The sequence below is a fragment of the Paramisgurnus dabryanus genome, chromosome 9, assembly GCF_030506205.2.
Source record: "Paramisgurnus dabryanus chromosome 9, PD_genome_1.1, whole genome shotgun sequence".
Classification (NCBI taxonomy): Eukaryota; Metazoa; Chordata; class Actinopteri; order Cypriniformes; family Cobitidae; genus Paramisgurnus; species Paramisgurnus dabryanus.
In genome coordinates, this window is record NC_133345.1 from 28,593,179 (window position 1) to 28,619,388 (window position 26,210).

General features: G+C 37.8%; 1 long non-coding RNA gene and 1 pseudogene across 1 annotated transcript; both read right to left on the reverse strand.

Moving 5' to 3' along the window:
• Nucleotides 1–536: 536 nt before the first annotated feature.
• On the reverse strand, nucleotides 537–25,858 carry LOC135769411 (1-phosphatidylinositol 4,5-bisphosphate phosphodiesterase gamma-2-like; annotated as a pseudogene).
• On the reverse strand, nucleotides 10,814–12,620 carry LOC135773724 (uncharacterized). Its single transcript, XR_010543564.1, has 3 exons — nucleotides 12,463–12,620; nucleotides 11,872–12,018; nucleotides 10,814–11,606 (listed from the first exon to the last, which is right to left on the reverse strand). It is a non-coding gene; the product is annotated as an uncharacterized lncRNA (long non-coding RNA).
• Nucleotides 25,859–26,210: the final 352 nt, after the last annotated feature.

Consider the following 26,210-nt stretch of genomic DNA (forward strand, 5'->3'; position numbering starts at 1 on the left):
TTGATTATTCACCCACGGTGGGCGAGTACTGGAGGTGACACAACTTTTGGATCCTCCGAAGGCTAGACCGTCTCTTATAGGTTATCTTCGCAGATTTCAGAGGTGGCGACCTTCAATGAACGAGTGCTCATTTGAAGGACCCATTTTTCGAATTGGGACGCAGCTATCGTCTGAGATAACATAGTGACCAAACGCTCTCTATAGAACAGTTTGTCCATTTAGGGCCACATGGCGACACAAAATAGTGACTTCCATGTAGGGGGACTTACGGTGTATGTAGACCTAGATGAAAATGGTTAATTCTAAGGAAATAAAAACAATACAGTTCCTTTTGTAAGGTCTTTATACACCACTGATAATATAGTTAAGTATATTATATTGCATTTCTGTCAAGAGATCCTTTTAAAAGTTACACAATGCACCTTTAAACTTTTAGGACAGTTAAGTTTAATACAGAGGCAAATATACTGTATGAATATAGAGACAGAGGATTATTAATACACAGTTGAAACAGAAATCCTTCATACAGTTGTCACTCAGTTTAAATGGTGTCCACATTCAAGTGAGTAAACATCAGTTTCATTTTTGATGACTGTTACACCTTCCGGAGATATATATAGTATTGCTCAAAATTCGCTCAAAACATTTATTCCTTCATGAGCACACAAGTAAGATGGCTGCAACGTCCCATCGTTGAGGCGTGTTAGGGAACCAGCAGTAATAGAGCAGCAGAACCGAGAGGAATAGACCAGTAAGGAAGAAAGCTGGACTTTCAGCACTTTTAGTTTGCTTTTGCAACTTGCTATTGTTGTTTTGTTTACTATACCTGTAGAGAGAAAAAAGACAGATTTGAATATTCACACTGCGAGGATGATGCGTCTATAAATTCACACATGCAACTTCCTACCCACTTTTAGACATTGGATACTACAAAAATGTTTCTTACCTTCACCTGTTGTATATCAACATATACCAGGAGAGATGCAAGCTCCAGGTTTTCACTAAACCCATTTTTTAAAGGGACAGACCGATACCCTGTAAAATCAATAAGCTCATTATTTTCGTACCTTAATTTAAAAACGATTCATTTTCTAGTGTATACTTAAGCGATGAACATACCTGGCCGAATGCCTTTGATGGGGAAAGTAGCCTGGGCCAGAAAATTGGGGTCAGAGAACATGTCCTCCTCAAAGACCACAAAGCGTAGAAAGGTGAGATCTGGTTCATGCACGTTGAAAGTAACTGCCTCTGAAGGCTGATGGTTCGGCCCGAGCCATACAGGGTTTAGCCCATTATCGTCTGTGAAAATAAACGCATTAATACAGTAAACATTATGCTCAAGTTAAATAAAAAAAAAACATTTATATAAATAAAAATATTCCTGTTGAACGATCTAATACAAGTGTATATAATAAAACCATTTGTGAATGTTAATATTAAGCATGAGAGGTGCAAAACAATATTACACTGTCAGATAAGAGGTACAAAACTATACCTTTTCTGTCGCTGGGGTGGTTAATTTTTTTACTTTTATGGGTATACAACACATTGAAATGTTGTACCTTTTGGGGTACAATAATATACCCTAATGACCTATTGTGTACCTTAAGGAACAATTTTGTACAGGTAAAATTTCAGTAGATCCTTAAGGTACAGTAATGTACCCAAAAATTTACAACATTGTATTATGTGTTTAGTATACCTGTAAAGGTACAAACCAGAACCTTAGGGTACCAATGGATACATTTCTCAATTTCTATCTTTTTTGTGTAGTTAAAGTTTGGTTTGAAATGTCTTTCTCATCCCCTGTTTTCCCTCTGCTTACGGCAAACAAAAGTCTTAAATTTGCTCTCATCTCTTTGGTCGCGCAGTTCGATCTCCACAAAAGGGCTGACGATGCTGCGACCGGGTTTGGGTAGATGCCGTGCTCCTATCACCTATCACAAAATCATTAACAATCTGTTACATTCAAACTATAAGTCTCTTCTTTAGTATAAACAACTGTGCAATTTTTAAAAAAACAGTTAAAGTGGATCATTTTGTATCATAATGTAAATTTAGCTTCGGAAATGAATCAAACTCTGATGACATGTGTCTTACCCTAATAGTAATTGTGAATTCGACATTCTTCTTCTCTTGAGAAGGGTCAAAATTATCCGCACGCATCAGCTCAGGCTGTAGCACATATCCTGTTCCTCCATTTAGACTGAAGAGGGCGCTGTTCAGCTGAGTGCACTTATCTGGGGAGACATAAAAACATAGATTTTACTTGAAAAGCATTAAGGGTTATTCTTTCTTTCTCTTTTATGTGGCTTGTTGCAAGAAATCCCTCAAATAAAGAATTTAGTGACAATAATTTTTACAACTAGTTGTTTTTATAACTCAGCAAGTTTTTTGCAATTGTGCCCTTGTACTTGCTTTTTTCCTTATTTATCGGTCAACATTTTTTGCTTGCTCCTTACCAGCAGTTTGAAAGTTAAGTGCCACCATGTGGCAGCCCCACATCCATTGAGGATATGGGTCATAGTTGGAGGAATCCACTCGATGGCCCTTAGGGTAGATGCGACTCAAGGCCTTGCGGTTATATGCCAAGAATTGACTTGACTTGCTTCTGGCAGGTGTCTTACTCTCAACAAAGGATCGGACCTCTTTGTAGGTATAATTGTCTGATAGGGAAACAGAATCAGTCAAACATCACAGTTTTATGGAATGTTTTACTTATTACAGAGTTATGTGTCTATGAGAAATATTTAATTTCATGTGTGTACACTTTTATGTGTAATCTTGTATTCATAAAACCATTTGACTAAAATTTTTCTCTTGATCTTAAAAATATTTTCAAATATTTTGGTTTGAAATTGCTTTTGTAAGGAAAATATAATTGTGCCAACATACTTATTAATAGAAAACATCAAAACTATCTCAGGATGAGACCAAATAAAGATGCAAAGGGTAGGGCTGCACGATTCAGAGAAAAAATCTAATTGCGATTTTTCTGATCAAAATTACGATTCGCGATTTAAAGTGCGATTCATTAGTATATAATAAAAGAGCTACATCCAGGTTTGTTGTGGTGGTTTTAATAGCACCAAAGAAAGATGCTGTGCTACTGTTTATTTAAAAACCTCTTAAACATTGTACCAAGTTGTCTGCAGGACTTTACTCTTCTGCAGACAAACTTAAGACAACTTTTTAATCTTAGAACATTAAAATACAATTTAACAAAAATGTATTGAAAGTTTTATTTAAAATAACATATAGCCCAATGTATTTTGGCTGTCACTACAACAATGCTTCTGACAAGCAAATGTTTAGTTTTTTCTTTTAATCATAAGACTATACTCATCTTGTTTTACTTTTCAGGCATCTGTAATAAATGTAAATATATTAGTGATTAGAATCTATGATTTAACATAAGCAAAAAATACAAATAAAACACTGCACAGTCCTCACTGTAGGATTTTAAATGTGGAGCTGCAGAAGCTTGTTCGGAGTAAGGAGTGATTTTAATTTTTGGTGTGTAATAAACATTTCTGACACAGAAAGCACCAGGTTACTGTCTGTCACTTTAAGACACAACACAGCTTTAAAACTGCTTTGCTTCAATATACCGATAAACATCCAGCTGTTTATGTTCACTTAGACAAGAAAGAAAACTTAAGTTTAGTGATCACGCGTGTGCTGACTGCTCTCTGTGTGCGCGCTTCATGAACCCTCGTGCCTGTATTCAAAGCGGTGCAGATGTGCGCGTGCAAGAAACTATACTGTACCTCTTTCGTCTGCTGTGTTCCGGGCTTTAATGAAACCTGCTTATAGTCTGATGAGGCGCTTGTCATTGTTTGCGATGCATGACGAGAAACGGACGTATATACACACCTTTCTTTAAGTCCAACATTACACAAAAGGGAAATGTTTTCGCGCATTTCTGTCCTTTCATTTGCCGGTTAATGAGTTATAATGGGTTTTAAAAATGACTGAATCCAAAACCTGCCAACTTCATGACATTCCGAGTTGGGCAGTTTATTCCATTTGTATGCATTTCGCGATTCTGTCCGTGTTTTCCTCATCGCGGAAATCATGGCCGTACACTTTGTTGAGGAGTTGAACTGCTGCTCGCTCATGTTTTCCTAATGGTGTTATCTGACGTGTAGTCAGCACCTCAGTGTTAATGCACTCTATTGGTTTAAACTGCATCAAACGTAAAATGCGCATGAAGCGAACTGTCAAAAACTGCGTACTAGATTATTGTTATATTTGATAGTTTTGAATCGAAATAATCGCAACTCTTGCGATTCAAAAATCGCATCCATTCACATCGCGATTTCGGTTCAAAAACGATTAATCGTGCAGCCCTAGCAAAGGGTTACTACTGTTTACAGAGGATGATAAAATACAACTTTTGATTTATTTTGGATGCATGAAGTTACAATATACTTCTCATAGCCCTAGTTTTGATGAGTTTACTATTATTCTAAAACGTGGAAAAATAAGGAGTTAGTGTTAAATGTGTGAGATCTTCAAACGTGAACAGTGCATGAATGTAATAATGCGTATTTTTATGGGCAAAGATTAATCCCGATTAATCGCTTACAAAATAAAAGTGTATTTATATCAGAGTCTGTACCAAAGCATTCTTTATCTTTGCTGCGAGGCTGGCAATAAACTGCCAATTCAGACATCTCGCTGGCCACCTTTCCTTTGGTCTTGTCCTTCCTCTTTTGCTGTTTCTGCAATGGGAATTCAATGTTAACATATACAAACTCGAAGTTTGATTTCACATTGATTTCAATCCCTGACATGGCCTTACTCGTTCAGTATTAAAAATATTAAGGTTATTTTCCACACAATTTTCTTTAATCTTTATTGTGATTTTATATGGGCCACAAATGGGACTTTGCTAGGAAAAATAAGATTTCTATTCTATTTATCATCCTATTTTGACAAATCTGTTTTCCTGCTAGATGCACTGATAACGATACTGGTATCGGCCTCGATACCACATTTTCTAAAATACTCGTTAAAAGTCCCCCGATACCAGGGATCGATACCACGGTCTGAGAAATGTCTATGTTTGAGCGGCATGTAAGGGGTTAATGCCTCTTGTGTTGTCCAAAGAGGCAGAGTTTACAACAAACTGGAAAACTAGTCCCTTGTTTTTTTGTTAAATTATATGACTAAAGCTGTTACCTGTAAATTTAAATAATTATTTCCCTATTTCCTGCTGTTAAAAATAAATCTTCTGGAGGCTCTGACCATAGGCAGACCAAAGCTAACAATGATTTGTCTTAAGGTACCAAGGCTAAAATAGACTTAATTCATTTAAAAACATTTTAAAATCATAAAGCCACTAATCTCAAAGTATTGCAGTTCCCTTGTTTGCCGGTAGGGTGTCCTCCCGAGCACAGACCTGCAACCCCCGCCTATGGCTCTGACATGCTACACTCCCTATACAGAAAAAGTATGCAAGTTACAGTGTTAATTTAAGGCGAACCTGAACTGCTTGGTTTTGTTCTATCCCGGCGATTTTGCAGACCACCTGATACCATTCGTCCCGCTCCTCAGTGGTCTCAGTGGCGAAATCAAACGGCACCATATCTTTATTTTCCTTAAACTGCAGAGTCACAACTGAAGGCTTGCCATGTTTGGCTGAGGGAACTGGAAACAATGAAATCAATAAATATTAAAACATAACTATGTGACATCACAACATGTGCTCACATCACTTAGATGATAAATCTTCTTACCTACAGTACACTGTGAGATGTCCACAACCCCTTTACATAAGTCTCTTAATGGATTCTCCTCAACTGTCTGAAGGAGAGAATCTGTTCTTAAACACGTTCCATGTTTTCAGTGAAGATATATTGTAAAGCAGTGTTTCCCAACCACTGTGCCGCGGCACTAGTGTGCCGTGACCACTTGTTTGGTGCGCCGTGGAAAAATAACACTGCCACAGTGTTTGAAAAAGCGATTGAAGCTAGCTACCAGGTTGCGGATTTGGTAATCAATTCCAGACAGAATATAATTGTAACAGATGGCTCGGAGTCAGACCGAGGCCATTGGGCTTCTTTACTAACAGCCCTAAAATTGTGATAATTAGATAACCCTGTCTCCTTTGTTGACAATCGTAGAGATCTCTATCACCTATCAAGGTTATAAAGTGGGCGACAATTAAAACAAATGCCGTCTTAAAAGGAGGTTCAAAGGAATTCCACCAGAGAAACCTGAGAGCCGATCGAACGACAATCGCCAGAGACACAGCAGGGGGCACAGACGATATGTCTCTGATGAAACCACGTTTAAAGATCACAATGAGCTGTTTAAATGTGTATATATATTTTATATCCCTTTACTGCATGATCTTGTATGTGTGATGTAACTGTGTGTTAACACTTTAGTTAGATTTTGTTCACTGTAGCATGGTTCATATCTTAGGTATGAAATTATTATTCAACGTGATCTTAAACCCATGTCTTGTCTAGTATCAAATTAATCCACTCTTTATTTCCTAATCATTTCTATGTATCATATTACCATAAGCCGCATCAATGTCATTTAATATCGATTTGAAGAGTTATGGAAACAAACTTTTATCATTTGGCAATTACGCAAATGTGATGTCTGAAAGAACAAAGGCTTGTTTCCCGCGCGATCGAACACTTCGCACATTGGTCATTCACCTAAAATGGGCTGGGCGCGTGAAAGGTCAAAACGGCCTATCGCCCAAGCCATCATCACTCAGTAGCTCAATCGCTCAGTTCGCGCAAGTTCACTCAGGAGCGCTCAGTCGCTCGGTTACTCAGGTAACCCGTCAGCGCAGTTTGGAAACTCGCTGAGACTCACCCAGAGTCCCTCGGATTCATCATCTTTTCTCTGAGCCCTGTCCTACTCTTCGGGACAATTTCCTGGCTTGCACTTTGCACTTCGAGTTCGGACTATTTACGCGGAACAATCCGCCATACGGAACAACCAAACGGATTTACGAACACACCTGGATTCTCTCTCTCTCTCTCTCTGCTCGCACCCGCGCGCACCAGAAACTTCGTACTACATCACAAAGAGCCAAATGCAAGTATTAACCTTGTTCTACTCGCTGATGTTTAAGCTTTACCCCTTATGAAAATTAAGGCGATCCTTAGAGATTTTCCGATGGTTTGTGCAGATGTTAAGCAATAGTGCTATTTCCAATCTTTTACTCTCTCTCTAGCTTTTCAGTCTTTTCTTTCTCATCTATGTTTTATGTTATTGTATGTGTGTATGTTTAGTTAGTCGTTGTGTGTACTTCGTTTTGTAGTTAATAAACCGGTTTTGCATTTTCACAATTGAATTGTTTCTGTGTTCAATGCTCACGAAATTAAAGTCACTATTTCTGCCTTTTGATCCAGCTACAAGCTGCGAGTAGCACTGTATGTCAGTAAGAAGGTTAATTTTAATGGCCATGAAATTAACATTTCTTAGACGTTAATATACGATTATGAATATATGTCTTCGGTGGACGAACATATTAATTAATTGTTATTATTAATTCTGCTACGTCAGGTAGAACCTGATAAATTTGTATAGTTAATTACAGTTAATTATACATAATATTCCCTTTTGAGCTAAAATCTAAGATTCCCTTGGGAATCCCCGTAGTATTTCGGTCGGAGGTTTATAGTGTTTCAAATAACGTTATTCCCCTCCTCCCGCTGAATCGCTACATAATTTTTGTGTTCATTAAAAGATCCAGTTCCCCATTAAATGTAAGTACTACATTTATTACAGTATAATATTCCAGTTTAACATGTCATTCAAGCATTGCAATACAGGTTCTGTTAATGCTTATTGTGATAGTGGTGTGCCCTATGATTTTTTTACTTATCAAAACTGTGCCATGGCAGAAAAAAGGTTTGGAAACACTGTTGTAAAGGATTGCAAATGACTAACAAGCAAACATCGTTCTCCTCAAAAAAGCACATACTACTGTATTCCAAAACATGACAAACTGCCTTTGTAATATTGATACACTTTTAAATACTAAATTAAATAAATCTCTTTTAGCTTTAATGCACTGTAGGTTGCTTTAGTTAGTGTGTCTGTCAAATGTTTATCATTGCAATGCAAGCTAGGGTTCCTTTTTAATAAGGGGCACATGCTTTGTTGCCTTTGAAATTTTGCCACATGAATGCATCTTATAAGGCAGTATACAATAATTAAGTTGTCAGCCTTGGAATCATACTTACAGGAATACAGCTGGGAATGCTCCTTCGTTTTGGGACAAAGCAGCAACCTATAAAGTGTAGTGTTTGTAAAACGCCTAAATTCCTAAAGAGGTATGGTTTACCTGGTAGCTGGCCTCATATGAAGAATCTGCCACTTCCTCTACATAATTTGAAGGAAAATATTGCTGCAGATTCCCATCATAGTCTCCTTTCCACCTGTAGGGATCAACAAATTAAAGGCAAACACCATCGTTTTTCAATATTTTACTATGTTCTTACCTCAACTTAGATGAATTAATGCATACCCATATTTTTTCAATGCATGAAGGGCTGCAACAACGAATCGATAAAAATCGATTACTAAAAGAGTTGGCAACGAATTTCATAATCGATTTGTTGTGTCGCGTGACGCAGAGACGTTTAATAAAAAAAAAAACCTTCAGTTAAGCGCGGAACAGAGTGAAAACACTCGCACTGCGTCCCAAACCGCCTAAAACTTTTTGCCTACTATATAGTATGGAAGTATGCGGTTTGGGACGGAGCATCTGTCTCTCTCGCGCACTGTTGCTTGCAGAGTTCGGCTCCTCATAGACAGGGCGGAGAAATGACAGGGCGGAGGAGAAAAGATAAAAAACAGCAAAGGTAGAGGAAAACCACATGTCAGTGTTTTACTCTTCCCAAACGGAAGCATGTCACCTGGAAGTTAGCCAGCAAAGAGGTAAACAAACAAAGACGACACGCTTATGCTTTATGGAGCGACGACAGCGAGTAAAAAAAGTTTCTAGAACGAATAAAAAACTCCAATGACAAACTCCAATGATATTAAACAAAGAAATAAAACATTGAGAGAGAGTTGTATGAACGCTTTTGTAGTGTTTTCGGTGGTGTTTTCCTTTAAACATTGGTTTGATTTTCCTCGTCATGGACCTGTATGTTAAATCATCGCGCCGTCACTCTCCTGCTGTTCTGTACTGCGCGCTCCAGCTCGTGCCGAGCAAGGAGACGCACGTGCCCGGCCCAACATACAGTACAACATACAGTAAGTGCCGCCTTTTGTTGCCTAAACACCGTCTTACATTTTTTAAGGCGAAGTAATGAATGGTGTATTTGCATTTTGCGCGGGAGTAGAAGACGCATTTTCCGTTTTCACAAGACGCATTTATGTGGCCAAATGTAAATGGAACAGTTTTAACAAATGAGATCGCGATCCGTTCAGAGAAAACACATAGTCAAATATAAGGTACAAAGCTGTCACTGGGGCAGTACCCTTTATAAAAGGTCCTAATATGTACCATTTAGGTGCAAATGTGTATCTTTGAACTGCCAATATGTACTTTTGAAGTACTATTATGCACTTTTTGTGTACAAAGGTTTACCTTTTTGAAAGGGTACTGTCCAGTGACAACTTTTGTACCTTTATTTCTGAGAGTGTACTCATATACTATCTTTTTGATCCCATCAAGAGAGGCTTCTTGATGGGAAATGCATCATAAAAAAGTCTATATATTTGGCAGATGTAAAGCATTCATGTGTATTTTTTTGTGTTAGTCCATTTTTATTTTATTTTATTATTATTGTAACAGCTCAGGTATGTTCAAGGAGCAACATGTTTGTAGCCTGACGTTGTCATACTCAATTCTAGTCAGAATTTGAGTCTGATACCGCTCCATTGAGCTATAATTATGAGGCGTGTCTCAACCGAAAAATGCCTCTGCACTCAATTGGATAGACCTACGACCAATCAGAGCAACGGGGTGTGAGACGTATGTTGAAATGACGTATTTGCAGCTTGACCGAACTGCTAGTTATTTCAAGAAGTCCTCGCTGCAGCTTGCAGCGCGATGACGTAGTGGATTAATCCAGTACGTAGTGGATGTTCAAACACGCATGCGCAGTAAATATAAATCCGTACTACGTAGTGGATGCTGTAATACACATGCTCGGTTGTGTGTATTTGAACACAAACATTAACACATTCGCCGTGATAATGCCGATAAACGTATTTGCTGTGATCCTAGCTTAGTTAAGAAGTCATAAGTTTACGTGGATACCCACGTGCAAAATAATACCATGTTTTCGCGTGTCCAGTGCAGTTATTATGACATAATTCATCCCTAAAAGCTGATCGTATTGGATGAGTAGGCTACTGTAAACTCATATTACATTTTTAACATTGTGTAATGTATTATCTTAACATGTGGCGTACACAGCCGGTATTAAACAATCATCTTTAAACAAGATAAGGTATATTAGCAATGATATGCAACGTTTTAATTAATAATTTATTTGAGTGTTGTATTGGAGTTATTAAAATGTATATATATAAATATATATTCATATTCAAGTTATTTACTGTTAAATCGAAACAAAAATAACTTGTCATTAATTTAAGTTGTTTATTTATTTAACTTTTACCCCACAGCTTATTCAATTCACTGATGATCGGTGACTGCAAATATCAAAAAATTTTAACAATAAACATTAGGCCTAAACATGAACTTAGTGAAAACCCAGCTATAGTCATCTTTCTGTGATTTACTAGTTTCTACATTAACTCATCCTACATAATGTAAACAACATTCTGTAAAAATATAACCTTGATATCTTTAATATTGAATCAGAATCTGCTTTATTGCCAAGTATGTTTTTGTCACATACAAGGAATTTCTCTTGGTGACATGTTACGGACATACATAGAATAACTAAGTAAAATTAAAGACAATAACACACTAGTCACATAAAAACAAAAATAATTTAAATAAGCAGTATGGTACAGTAAGTATATGTATAAATTTTCTCCTTTTTTACAATTGTGTGTAGTGATGCATGTATGGATGTTCAGATGCTGTTATTGTACAGATAGATAATAGGTGATATTTACAGTTTAGAATAGTATTTACAGATGTACAGTATGTGGTGATTATAAACAATATACAGTTACAGGTGTGGAAGTTATGGGTGCTTTTATTGTTTAGGTTTTAGCCTGAGGAACAAACGGTTGTTGTGTCTAGTATTCAGTGCTCTGTAGCACCAAAGGGCAAAAGTTCAAAGAAAGTGTTGCCTGGGTGTGTGGGGTTGACTGAGTAAAATCATGTCAAATATCAAAATCAATGTGAGATTAATGAAAATAACACTTTGATGCTCAATATATCATAATTACATTTCAAGACTTATCCTGTTTTTTCACAGGCAAGGTTACATATAACTGACTGCAGTCAGGTCAGGTAAAGCTTTTGTCACAGTTTGATCTTAAATAGTTTAAGGTCAGTGCCACGCCACCACTGCTTTACTGATGCAGAATAGATGAACAATTCCTCCCTGGGACACCCTTCCTCCAACTCGACCAGGTGGACAGTCTGTAAATAAATCTCTACACCATGGAGAATGTGTTCCAGTTGACAACACCTATTTTAAGAAAGAAAAATAAATATTAAAAATTAACTTAAATGTATAGTCTAAATCTAGGGATACTTTATATGAATAAAAAAACACTGTTACTACAGTATAAGCATACATATCAATTTACATTTACACGTTTGGCAGATGCTTTTATCCAAAGTGACTTACAGTAACATGCTTTATTTAGTATGTGTGTTCCCTGATGATATTTGCTAGTAATGTAATGCTCTACCAATTGAGCTATGGGAAAATGTTTAAATTAATAACTCACTGTCAAGCCAGACAACATGAGCCTTTTCTCTGAAAGATGCTTCACTAACAACATGGTGAAAAAGCTGGCATGTCAGAGACAGTCTGAGGAAAGCCACATCTCCATCTTCTTTAATGAGCAAGGGCATCTTGCCAAATCCAGTCAAATCTACAAAAAAAAAAAATCTCATTAAGTTGACCTTTTCAAATAAAAATGCAAAGGATTGTTAACATACAAGTACTAAGCCTCTTTTATTAAAAATACAATCCAGATGTATTAATTTAAGATTAAGTGATGGTTACAGTATGTGCACCTTGAAATTGCTGGGCAAATGTCCTTTTAAAAGACATTCATCTAGAACAATGCAATAGCAAAAAAAAAAACATTAGTTAGCCTAGCAAAATCAGGTTAGTTTTACATTAGACCTGCAGTCTGTCCACGGTTGGCATATATGCATATATATATGTTCTGAAGTAATGTTATAAGATTTAAATGAGAATCGCTGTGAACATATTAAGCCACCTTTATACCGCTTCGGACACCTAACACTAACGTTACACAAGACTATACATGTTGAAACAACAAACCAGTAAAAAAAGATTAATTACCTACCTTTATACAATCACTGTTGTTAAATAATCCATCGTTTTTCGGCAGATTCTTCTTGAAATACCAAAGCACGTGCGATTGTTCACCAATAACAACACACCACCGCGCATGCGCGTAACATTATATTCACGGCGCATGCGTGTTTGAACATCCACTACGTAATGGATTAATCCACCACGTCATCGCGCTGCAGGCTGCAGCGAGGGGTGTCTCAGTTATTTCGCTACGACACACACTACAAGTCTGAGTTTGCGAACGTACATCAACACCTACTATGTTTACAACATTTCATTTATATCACATTAAGTCATACAGTAAGACTATCTCTTACCATTTGTACATTAGTTGAACTTCATCCACGACGATACCCATTACGTTTGCTTGTTATATCCATCTCGTCGTGCACACCGAGTTGCATCGCCGTGATACCCATTTTAGTTGCTTCTTTAACTTGATCTTTCATAAGTGCGACAACTTTTGTCGAATCCCGTAGGACGGCAAAAACATCAACAAATGCCTTGCTCGCGTTTCTCTGTTCCTCTTTTAAAATCAATGCTCTGTCGATATCTTTTAGAACAGACTCAATGTCAGAGTCCACACATCTGATTTCTACCGCGGCAGCCATTTCGTTGTAAACAACAGATTCAACACACGCGCTCTTTGGTGACGTGGTTGATTTACGTTACTGATCATCTGTCCATCATCATATAAAGCCCGCCCTGACAATTTGATTGGTTCGACCAGCTTTGGGTCGAGCATAGTAGCAACTCAACGGTGAAACTCCAGACCGATCTTCCCGTTCCTCAAAATGTTGTGGGCGGGGCTAAGATCGGCTGGCACCCAGGCTAACATGTTTGTGCAATTTCTAAATGATTTTAGTTATGTTTTGAATAAGGGGTTGGAAATGAATGCTTTTCTTGTTTTTTGTTTTATATCCGATTCATTGATTAATCGAACAAATAATCAACAGATTAATCGATTATTAAAATAATCATTAGTTGCAGCCCTATGCATGCACTTAAACTTTGTACAGTGCTTCGTGAATGTGTTAGCATTTAGCCTAGCCCCATTTATTCCTTAGGATCCAAACAGGGATGAATTTAGAAGCCACCAAACACTTCCACGTTTTCCCTATTTAAAGACTGTTACATGAGTAGTTACACAAGTACAGTAAGTATGGTGTCACAAAATAAAACGTCACAATTTTTTAAGGGGATAAAAAATGAAAACTATATTGTATGGCGGAAGAGCGCTTAGTTTGCAGCACTTCGACATCATCACTCCTGACTACTCTCACTCAAACTTCCGTCAATATTACTACGCCCGAGGTCGAAGTGCTGCAATATATCCACACATTCACGACGCGCTGTACAAAGATAAAGTGCATGCCTTGAAAAAAGATAGGTATGTATTAATTTTTAATTAAAAAGTTGAGGTAAGAACATGGTAAAATATTGAAAAACTGTGGTGTTTTCCTTTAAACATTGGTTTGATTTAGTTTCACATTGATGTCATTAGACCCAAACAAGTGCTTTTATGGTTGTGGATTATAATTGTTGAATGATGGATATAATCTCACCATCCATTGGCTTCCTTGGTTACATTATGAATTAATGCACCCTTGTTAAAGCTGAGTTCATCTGGCCGCATGGCCCTATATTCATGGAGGGCCTTCACTGTGTTTTGGGGCTGAAATATAACACCACACACATCAATATTAGCACAATCGTAAGCAAACCACACAATATCTCATAGGTTTCTGAAGGAACGTCTCTTTATAAGCTATTTGTGAATTATGTTTGACACAGACATCTAGAAAGAACATGAACAGTGCAGCATGTGACATAAACATGACATCGCTGTTCATTTCATCTTTAGACAATCTGTCAGCAAAAAACGATAGCCAGATCTTCCTCCCCAGCCCACAATAGATGACCTCATATGCATGCTCTCAACATGAAGAACCTTTGTTTGCATTCAAGCTTACCAGCGATGGCTCTTTCTCATTGGCCTCCACGTACTGTTTAGAATCATAAAGTGAACCAGATATTTGTATCTGAAAGGAAAGAAACAAAATATCACACCCTGTTTCTGTAAAAGTTAGACTGGACAAAATCATAATCTAAATATATTAGCTCTAATATATACAGTCAGTAAAGAGTCCCACTCCAAGTATGCCTTTCAATATTATTACATCATTTTGAGTATACTACAAAATACACTAATCCTGTTTGAATAATCTATCATTTTTAAAACATGCATTTTTTTGTGTTATCTCACCCTTAACATATAAAGGTAATGTATAAATTACTTTAAATGTGTTACTTGGAATACAAAGACCAATTTTGGTATTTGAACAGGTGTTACTCAACAGTAACAATGAGACTGTTGCATCTATTTTGAGAGATCAACCTGTTTGAAAGTGATTATTTTTGCTTAATTTCTAAGATGTTCAAAACCCCAATAGAGAAGAAAATTGTACTTATTCGTAGATTAAGGGTAGACGATAGTTTTTGATCATGCAATCATTCAAACAATGAATGAGCTTTTACAAAATATCACCTGTTACTTACCGAACTAAAGCGATCCACTAGTTCAGGTGTCACAGGATAACGCAACTTGATCTTCCGATAAAGTGGCCTCTTATGAAAATACTCCACCAGTTCCACCAGGCTCTCGAACTCGCTGGAGGTGCCCAACACGTACATAGAGTCCGCTCTGTGTATCCGACAGTGCTTCACCATCCCTTCACCTCTGCATTTATAATAGATCAACATGGACTAACAAATTAGAGAACAATGTCAGAAAAATGGCCCCAAGCTGTCACTGTGGCACTATCCTTTAGAAAAGTCCTAAAATTTACCATTTAAGTATAGTTCCCTGAGGTAACAATATGACATCTTTAGGTGCAAAGATGCACTTTTTGAAAGGATAGGGACTATTTTTACTGTTTTACTCAATCTAGATCAGCTATAACCAACAGCTTAAGCTGGATTTACCAGCAAAGTGTATTTCAGTAGACCGTAATTAGGGTGAAAAATAATTGTGGTTTTGACAAAGGGGTAAGCAAACACGACACATAAAGAGGAGAAAGATGAAGAGCAGCACCTGAAGGTGATGGCGTATGAATCTGAATCTTCTCTCTGTCTGATGAGAAAGGCCCCATCTCTTGGGATTCTCATCAGATAGTCTTCCGCCTCACCTCGACTCAAGTTACTGTAAAACCATCTAAAGATGAAAAAGCCACAACTGCAATTATTTGCGAGAACTAGCACAGAAGCCTAAAGTTTGACCACGTGGTCTCCTACAGCCCTGCTGGCCGGGATGTGGTAAAAATTTGGTTTCTATATAAGAGCGTCAACAAACCCTTCCTGCAGGTGCTGGTCTGGTCGTGGCACAAATTCAGTGAGATGCAGATTGAAATCCTTACAGCGGAGAAAGTTTTCTCTGTAATACTCGATGAGCGCATATACACTGGGGAAGTGAAGGTTATCAGTCAGGAAATAAACCGGGTGACCTCCGTCTATACAGGAGCCGATTCGGAAATGCTGAACTCGTCCACTGCGCCTATGAAGAGACCAAAGTGCATTCATTTACTTTAATCTTTTTTTGCCAAAAGAGGTGTTAAACGGTTTTAATCACCCATATTAATCATGTAGCTCATTCATGTTTGAATTTTGAAGTTGCAATGTGGGACTTTAGAAGGAACTCTTGACAGAAATGCAATATAATATACATAACTTTATTATCAGTGATGTATAGACCCTACAAAATTGTATGTATTGTTTTATTTCCATTTTTATCTGCATACACCCCGGGTCCCCTTACATGGAAGTTGCCCTCATATTTCTACAGTAGCCCTAAACGTTCTACTGAGTGTGTTTCATCCCTACGTTGTCTCAGACGATGACATGTTTGTCCTGTGACAGCTACCATAGCTTCGACAAAACACAGGACATCTTCTCTAATTACTTTATATTCTAATTATTAAAAGATTTCCAAATGATTTCATCACTTCAGTCTGTCGTTTTAAGGGCTTATTGCAACCAAACACCTACGTTTATCTTCAAATGGTGTCTTCGACAACAATATTATATTAAAATGAAGGTCATCTTTTTTTGGCATTCCTATTCTGACACTCAACAGCACAACAAGTCATTTTCTAGTGAGTTAGCTTGCTCATTTCACTCGTGTCTAATTCATTTCCACTGTTTTTCTGCCACCACATTGCACGCTCAGCTTGCACTGATGTGACTGTGACGTCTACTCGCAAAAGGGTATAAGTCGCACTTTTTTCGTACGCTGCATCCGAAAACTCAAGGCAGTGACTCGTTGCCTCGCTGCCTCATGAGGAAATGACTTCGGAGGTATAAAGGCAGCTCAGAGAAAGACTTTCGGACACACTTCAAAGGCAGCGTGTTTGAAATATAAACAGAGAGCGTCTTTGTGATAACGTATCACATATTTGAAAACTAAAATACTTATTTCTCGCTAGAAATGCAATTAAAAGGTGTAGAAAATCTACCTTTATTTACACTAAATTGGTGGTCCAGTCACGTCCTTGGCCGCCATTTTATTTTTTCGAACTCGACCAGGTCAACCAATCACATTCTTAATGTACGCACACGATTTTGTGAAATCATTTTCGAAATAAACCCGACGTAAAGTCCACTGCGACATTCTTGACTGATGCGACTTATACTCCTGAGCAAATTATAGTCTGGAAAATACAGTATATACATAGACATTACCAGAATGAGAGGGTGCAATTATTGACAAACGTGTCGCTCTCTCGCACCAGAAACGTTCCATCGACTCCCCCTGTTTCAGCACAATATTTTTTTAGCAACCTTTCAGCTGTCTGTCTGCCCTCGGACATCCTGCCGTGAAACCAGGGCTCTGACTGATGAAGTTCAGTGCTGCTCTGCAATGACTGAAAATGGATCACACGTCTTAAAATACACATCTTATCTATTTCATTTACTGTATCGCTCTGAAATGACTCTGTGATTCACCTTCTCTGTGTCCTCCTCTAGTTCATTTTCCTCTGCGTAATATAACATCTTATTCTTGATCACACAGTAGTGCTTATACCATCTCTGCACACAATCATATTTACACAGAAATAATAATCACCATCACGTAAGGCAACAGTAGTTAAATAAAACACGGCAGAGATGTTTAGCACCTCGTCTATTGGGTCCCAGATAAAAAGTTCTCCCTGCATATCTCCATTACTTAGATCCTTTTCCTCATTATTATTCAGTTTTTTGTGCTGTAGAAAAAGTTAGAAGCAAATTAGATTACCAGACACTGTGTTATATTAAAAGCTTGGTGGGGTTTATCTGTTTTTGTACCTTGATGATGATCTTGCCCTTAAGTTGGGTTGGTGAGGGAAGCTGTTTGGCTTCTGGTTCCAATGGCTCAGTCAAGAGTTTGTCTTGGAAAATATCCTTGAACCACTGGGCCATGATTTTCTGCTGCTGGACATTGCAGTGTTCCTCTATGGACAGGACCACAGGATACCTGCCAACCATTAGATTAATTATATTAAACAATCACATATAATATTATGCAGAAAGTAAGTGAAAAACTTGTATGGAAATGTCATGTGAACACAATTTATTTTCTTAAAGCAAAATATAATTTCATATTTCTTTAGATTTTCTTTTATTGAAAGGTTTTGTAAGATTTGCCCATTTATTATACATGTGTCAGCATGTGTGTTATATTTGAGGACTAACTCAGATGTTGCAAAAGCATGATCGTTGATGGCCTTCACCACATCTTTAAACTTTATCTTTGAGGTCATGGTCCGACCATGGTATATGACAGGTTCATCTGGACAACTCCAGCAGTCCACTATATATATATAAAAATAACAATATTATTAGATTAGATTTAACTGGTCTAAAGAAGAAACTGATAAGCACATGTACTAGTTTAACAGCATGTTAAAGAATTGACCGAGAGCAAGGCTTTGTACCGTTTCACGGAACGAAAACGAAAATCAGAAACTTTTGATGTTTTGCAAGGAACAGAAACGAAACCAGAAACTTTCAAAAAATATATGCTCTGGAACAGAATCCTTTATTTAAAATAATGGTAACCTGTTAATACGGTTATTTTTTCCGTTTTTTTTTTTTTACAAGATTTCTGTGCAATACTCTGTGAAGTTCACTTCCGATCATCGTTGACTCATCTGAGAAATGAGAAGCTTGCCAGCAGCAAGTTACCTACTCAATCCCAAGTCTTTAATGCTCAATTATAAGAGGTTAATATTGTAGGCTAACAAGTATCTCAAGGTGTTTGTTTTTTACTAATTAGTGGTGTAACGGATCGCAGTTGATCCGTGATCCGCACAGATCACGACCCACGGTTCGGCTTACATGTGATTTGCGGATTAATACGCAAATTTAAATAGGGTGAAAGTTGACCATTTGCACCTGTTTCAAAGGCTTGCAAATGTTAACACTTAAGTGATTTTAAACAATTTAACCGCTAAAAGGCGCTAAACTGAGCAATTTTTAGTACGCATGTGCGGTTGAATGTGTCCGGTCCATCTCCAATCAAACGTGATTATCCCTATGCCCTTCAAAGATCAGAACTCTTGATGTATAAACTTGAGAGAGAGTTGCGCTACTGTGTCTCAAACTGTAGTCCATTAAAATACATTTGGTGAATAAAGCAATAAAAAACAACGTAATTTTCACTTTATGTGGAGTGACTGTTTATGCTGCATCTTCTTCCCTAAGCGATGTTTGGAATTCGTCCTCCGTCTGTGTTTATGCGCGGGTTTAAGTGCAGTTAACAAATGTAGGCATGTCAGAATTACAGATATACCTATAATGTAGCCTTTATTAATGTTTCATGACAAGATTGAGACTTAAGGAAATTATGTAGACTAATAATTTAAGTTCAGGAACGTCAATTTAAGGGTTGAACCAAAAACAGAAAACATTAAAATATTGTTTCTGTTCGGAACAAACCAATTGGGAAAACATTCTGGTTCAAAGCCCTGACCCTGAGACACAGATATGGTTCACTAACACTCAATGCAGCGGCAACCCAGTCTCAGACAGCGTACATAGGCTTCTGTTGATGACTCACTGTACAGTTGATCTCCAGTCAAATATCTGTGAACAAATATAAAGCACATGAAGTAACACAGGAAGTCCATCATCAAGAGGAGGAGCCATGTGGGTGTCATGAGCATGCATGAATAAAAACAGTACTAACGTGTTGTGTGATGAGTTGATCCAGTAGTTAGACAGAGGGTTGTTCATATCCAGTGGATTTAACTCAGAGTACTTCTCATCCCAAATAGAGTTTTCTTTAGAGAAGAGAAAGCCGAGGAACTAGAAAGAAAGAAAGAAGTTTAAACATGTCACCTGTAAATATGAACAAAACTTAAACAGTTATCTAATCTGTACCTCTTCAACAGTAAATGTTGGATTATTGGTCTTCCTCATGGTACCGTCTATAAAGATGGTCATTAAGTCTTGCACCTGATTGAAATTGTTGGCCCAAGTCTCCTTCAAACAGAATGAACAGAGCGATTGGAGGTATTGGTTTAATTATAGATCAGTACGTAGATTTAAACAGATCAGTCAGTCTTACTTTTTGTTGATATAAAAGAAATCTTTGAAAATTGCAGAGTTGAATAGGCTGATCTATGTTACTGCAGAGAAATACAGAAAATAGACAATCATCAGGACCTCACGACATATCAGTGGTTCTCTAGTTTAGCTTTAAGAACTTTAGCTTCATGTCTGTATGCATTCTACACATTGTAAAAAAATCCTGTAGCGGATAAACTTCTGATGTCGTTACTGTCAGGATTGATCATGTTCAGCCGAGGTATGTCAAGAATTTGTTGTTTACAGGAAGCACAGTGGCGACTTACAAAAGGGACAATAATGAATGGTCAAAATACACTCACCTAAAGGATTATTAGGAACACCTTTTCAATTTCTCATTAATGTAATTATCTAATCAACCATTCACATGGCAGTTGCTTCAATACATTTAGGGGTGTAGTCTTGGTCAAGACAATCTTCTGAACTCCAAACTGAATGTCAGAATGGGAAAGAAAGGTGATTTAAGCAATTTTGAGCGTGGCATGGTTGTTGGTGCCAGACGGGCCGATCTGAGTATTTCACAATCTGCTCAGTTACTGGAATTTTTACGCACAACCATTTCTATGGTTTACAAAGAATGGTGTGAAAAGGGAAAAACATCCAGAATGCGTCAGTCCTGTGGGCGAAAATGCCTTGTAGATGTTAGAAGTCAGAGGAGAATGGGGCGACTGATTTATGCTGATAAAAGAGCAACTTTGACTGAATAACCACTCATTACAACCGAGGTATGCAGCAAAGCATTTCTGAAGCCACAACACGCACAACCTTGAGGTGGATAGGCTACAACAGCAGAAGACCCCACCCGGTACCACTCATCTCCACTACAAATAGGAAAAAGAGGCTACAATTTGCACAAGCTCACCAAAATTGGACAGTTAAAGACTGGAAAAATGTTGCCTGCTCTTATTTCTGTTGAGACATTCAGGTGGTAGAGTCAGAATTTGGCGTAAACAGAATGAGAACATGGATCCATCATGCCTTGTTACCACTGAGCAGGCTGGTGGTGGTGGTGTAATGGTGTGGGGGATGTTTTCTTGAAACACTTTAGGCCCCTTAGTGCCAACTGGGCATCGTTTAAATGCCACGGCCTACCTGAGCATTGTTTCTGACCATGTCCATCCCTTTATGACCACCATGTACCCATCCTCTGATGGTTACTTCCAGCAGGATAATGCACCATGTCACAAAGCTCGAATCATTTCAAATAGGTTTCTTGAACATGACAATGAGTTCACTGTACTAAAATGGTCCCCACACTCATCAGATCTCAAACCAATAGAGCATCTTTGGGATGTGGTGGAACGGGAGCTTCGTGCCCTGGATGTGCATCCCACAAATCTTCATAAACTGCAAGATGCTATCCTATCAATATGGGCAAACATTTGTAAAGAATGCTTTCAGCACCTTGTTGAATCAATGCCACATAGAATTAAGGCAGTTCTGAAGGTCAAACACAGTATAAGTATGGTGTTCCTAATAATCCTTTAGGTGAGTGTATATCTGTATGTTTTAGTCTGCTGTGTTTTATTAAAATTATACCGCGTAAGTTGCTTATGTACACACCAAAAGATTTTTTACATCTTAGATTTTCAAAATGTGATAGACCACAAACATGATGATAAAAAATCCTAGATTTAACCGTTTTGCTCCTATTGTGTGTGGTGTGCCATGATGTTTCAAAGACAGAACACCACACACAAACAGATTTTCAACCAGAGTCTCGACTGTGAACACAGGAAATCTTGCAAGACTTCAGAAAAAGCATGGCGGATGATATGCAGGAAGAAATTTCAATGTGTTTGGAATAATTTTCACAGAAAATTCAAGGAAAAGTCGTGAAGACAGCAGGAACATGGTCCATTTCTGCTGTCCAACTCAACTTCTTTGTGCTGCGCCATGACTGCTTCCGTTTTCTATCATCTCACTTTCTGATTGGATATTTAGGGTTCTTGTTTGGAAATTGGATATTGTTTTGTTTAACGTGATAATCTTAAGAGCATGCACGCGTTTGTCCTCAGGGTTCCCCCACACATCAGGATTTCTGATCGTAAATATTAAACATGTTTAATATCTACGATTCGCGACCGGGGCGGCTCCAATGTACTTCTGATCAGGTTGGGACACTTCTAACACACCTCACACCGAGAGAAAATCTGATAAGATCATCTGTAGAACCATCAAGATAATCGGGACACAGTTAGGATTGTTGGAAGGGGGGAAATCAGCCCAATTATCTTCTGGTGTGTACCCAGCATTAGGCATGTCGCACATAGAGTATGACCATAAATTAGTAGGCTACCAAATGGCGCTAATATACTTAGCAAAGATGAGCAGGTTTTAATTTATGTATGTGTCTGCATCATAACATTTAAAAATCCTGAATCAAAACAGAAAAAAAACAAACACCTCTAGTGGACATTCCATCGAAAGATGCAAAAGTATTTGGCAGGGTTTGCAAAAATGTAGGCAAAGGTACATGTGATGAGTGACCCTGAGTTGTGGTTGTATCTTGTAATTATCTTGTTTGTGTTTTATTTTACTTTCAATGTTTTTCTAGGCTTTTCAAGGATAAGGGGACATCACACAGCCATACAACCAAAATAAAGAACAATTTCTTACCCCATGATGAAAGCATTTAAACCCTGTTTAAACTCTTCTAGTATCTAACAAAAAGACAAACAACATATGCATAGAATTATATGAACATAAAGAACCCTAAATTTAAACAAACCCTAAGCATTGTACTTTAATTAAACTAACCAATAGAGCAACACAACACTCACCATCTTTTGGTTGTCAAATATCAACAGATTGTAGAATTTGTGAAACTGCTCAAAATCCAGAACATCATTCTTTGCTCCCAACGCCTGTAATTATATTATTATTATTATGTGGAGCCATTACCAACACCTATTGTCAAAACCTAAAAACAAAACATGTATTTTTGGGGTACATTTTCTATTTGGAACAAAATGCACATTTCACTTTTCATACCGAAAATGTGTCCTTCAGAAAACGTCCGCCTGGTACTTTAAAGTTCATCTTGGGCAAAAGCGACTTGAGCTCTTTCATAGAAATACTGTTGTAGACAGCAAGAAATAGCAGTAATAGCGTGAGGCAGAGAGTAAAATGAAAGTCCTTTGACTTTAGACAAGAGAAAAGTGTGAATTAAAGAACCTGTTTTTCTTTGTCTGGTCAACAGAGTACATCTGCTTCCACAGCCAACTATGGTAGAAGGAAACGGTAAATTAAACACACTGTAAAATTTGTGTACAGTTTACAGATACAACACTAGGGGCCCTATCTTGCACCCAGCGCAATTGACTTTGTCAGTGACGCATGTATCATTCGTATTTTGCACCGGCGCACAGCGGGTTTTTCCCTCCACAAACGCACGTCGGCAAACTAGGGAATGAACTTGCGCTCCCTGGGCGGTTCAGAGCAAAAAAGGAGGCATGTTGCGGCGCAAACCATCCCTGATGCTATTTTCCACTTTCAAAAAACAATTGCACCACTGACCAAAAAAAATAGTCTAAAGTCAATGGCGCGTTGCGCGTTGTTCATTATGCTATTTTAAGGGCGCATGCTTGATCATAGTGTATAGCGTGCACAACGCGCACACACTTTGCTTATCTAATCTACACAGATGCAACAGTTATTTTTGCAAATCATAAATTGTTACAATAAAAAATATTAACACACGAGATAAGGGAAATCATTGTGGTGAGCATTGTGGTGATCGTTTTTATTTATTGTGTGGCGGCGTTAAAAAATTCTCATGCAAATAACGATTAAAATATTTTCATAAGTTGTGTGGCTGTTTTACATTTATTTTATGAAAATAATAATTTAAATGTTTTCATAAGAAACCTTAATGTATGTGAACTGGATTTGTAAGTGTTCTTTGGGGTTGGACTGCTTGCGTTTCTTGGGTCCGATCTCAAAGCCCCCAAACCGCCTTCAACCTTTTCAGGGGTGAGGGTGGACGCAGCAATGTCCTCTGCTGGCGTCAGGTTCTGTGTAGAGGCAGATCCACCTCCTGTTACACGGCGTGCCCAATTTATGCTGGCAAGCTTGGGATTCCCCCGTCTCCTGACATCATTGTAGTGCTTGGCGCAACGTCCTGATATGCCAGCTGATGAGACAATTGTGGCTATTTCCTCCCACGCCCGTTTGACCGACGCTGATTTGGGCAGGTTTCTCCCATCCCCATACAAAAGAACTTCTCTGTCTTTGACTGCTCTTACAAGAACGTCGGTCTCCTCGGCTGTGAACCGCTCCTGGTGTGCGCCTGGTAAATCCGTCATAATAATAGCAACCCACCATGGAACTTGCGTTTAAAGGGAATGTTGGATAGCGTTCTGATTGGTTTATTTGAGGTTACGCCCAAACCACACCTATGAATAATGAACCTACTTACCAACCCCTTATTGATTTGCGCCTGGCGCAAGAGTTATTTCTCCCGCCGGGAAAATAGCAACAGCGCCCAAGATCCGCCCACAAAGTCACGTTTTGCGCTTCACACTTGCGTTTCAGATCGTTAAAATAGGGCCCTAGATGTGTGCATACCTCTCTATAATCTCTGGTGTGTTAGCTGCCAGTGTCTCCTGTCTGAGTAACTCGAGTCCTGTCAGCCAGTTTTCTGCATCCTCCACTGAATCAGCTGGGGAACAACAATATCACTTTTTGGGTAAGAAATGCTTTGGATAAAAGGCACAACGAAAAAAGTATATTACTGAATGTTGTCCTAAGTGCTGTAAATTTTATTGACAGTCCATAATTTAGTCACACCACAAAGTTAATAGTAGCACCCCAAACCTGTGTCATTGGCATCACTGCTGTTATATCAGATTGCTCAGATTAACTGCAAATTGAATTAATGCATAGTGGCACTAAAATGATACACTACAGCTTTAACCTCGGCTTGCTCCATTCGGCTTGTTTCTGTAATAAGTGTACTGTTAGTCACTTTACTTAAGTGTTTGTTAGATGACCACTAATGACACAATGCTCCTCCTTGTTGGGTGCGAAATCCCACAAAGAGGTGTTTGTTCTTTGCGTTTGTTCCCGTCAAATTCTTTCAATTTGTAAGTAGTACGTTTTCGCAATTGTTTGATCAAGACACATTTTTAAAGTTTGATAATGATACATATTTTTTTCATTACATTGGTAACATATGTTAAAGACAAACATTCTCAACTTTCATCAATACATACGCTCCCAATTATTTAGCATATTTTGCAATTACAATGTGTATGAAAATATATACATACCGTTAAAACTCAATGAATTTAAGATGAACTCTGTGCCGTAAAAGATGGTGAAACAGGTTTTGAAGTCCCGTGGAACTGATTGGTTAAACATTTTTCGTACTTTTTTATTTTCTTTAAATTGAGGGAAATCCTCCGATGTCTTCCATAGGCGGATCTCTTTGATCTCTGCGATGTTCACTACAATATGGAAGCATAAATACATGAACACCTTTGGAGATGACTGTTTAAAAGAGAATAATAGCTTTTCTGACAGTCTTTAACACTACATGACTTAAGTCAAGCCTGCTTTAAAAAAAATTACTTACATGTTGTGCTCATTTTGTCAGGAGAGCAGAATACAGCAACTTGCTTGGTTTCAATTATGATTTTAACAGTGAGTCTTTCAGCCTTCTGGTGGTACACCATCATTTCAGACCCAGTCTGCAGACACCTAATAATCTGACTCCTCTCATTTTCTGTCAACTCATCCAGCTGACTGCAGCCCATCATACCTGTATATGCCACACACACATAATAAAAATAAAATCTGTTGCACTAATGCTTTTACGCATTACTGTATAAAAACTATAAATTCTTTGCAGTCTTCTTAAAGATATTTCATCTGAAAAATTATTTGTGCAATGATTGCGGAATTAAGGTCTTGGCAACTTATCATTTTTAAGTTTACAATGTAAAAATTCCTTGTTGCACTTGAATGTTTTAAGTTTAATCAAGTTAAAACAATAACAATAAGTAATTACAATTAATTTAAACTTTCTTGACTAGAGATGAGTTTTTATACATTATAAAAAGAAAGTTATACTAATCTAAGCTATTCCAACTTTGTTTTATTAAGTTA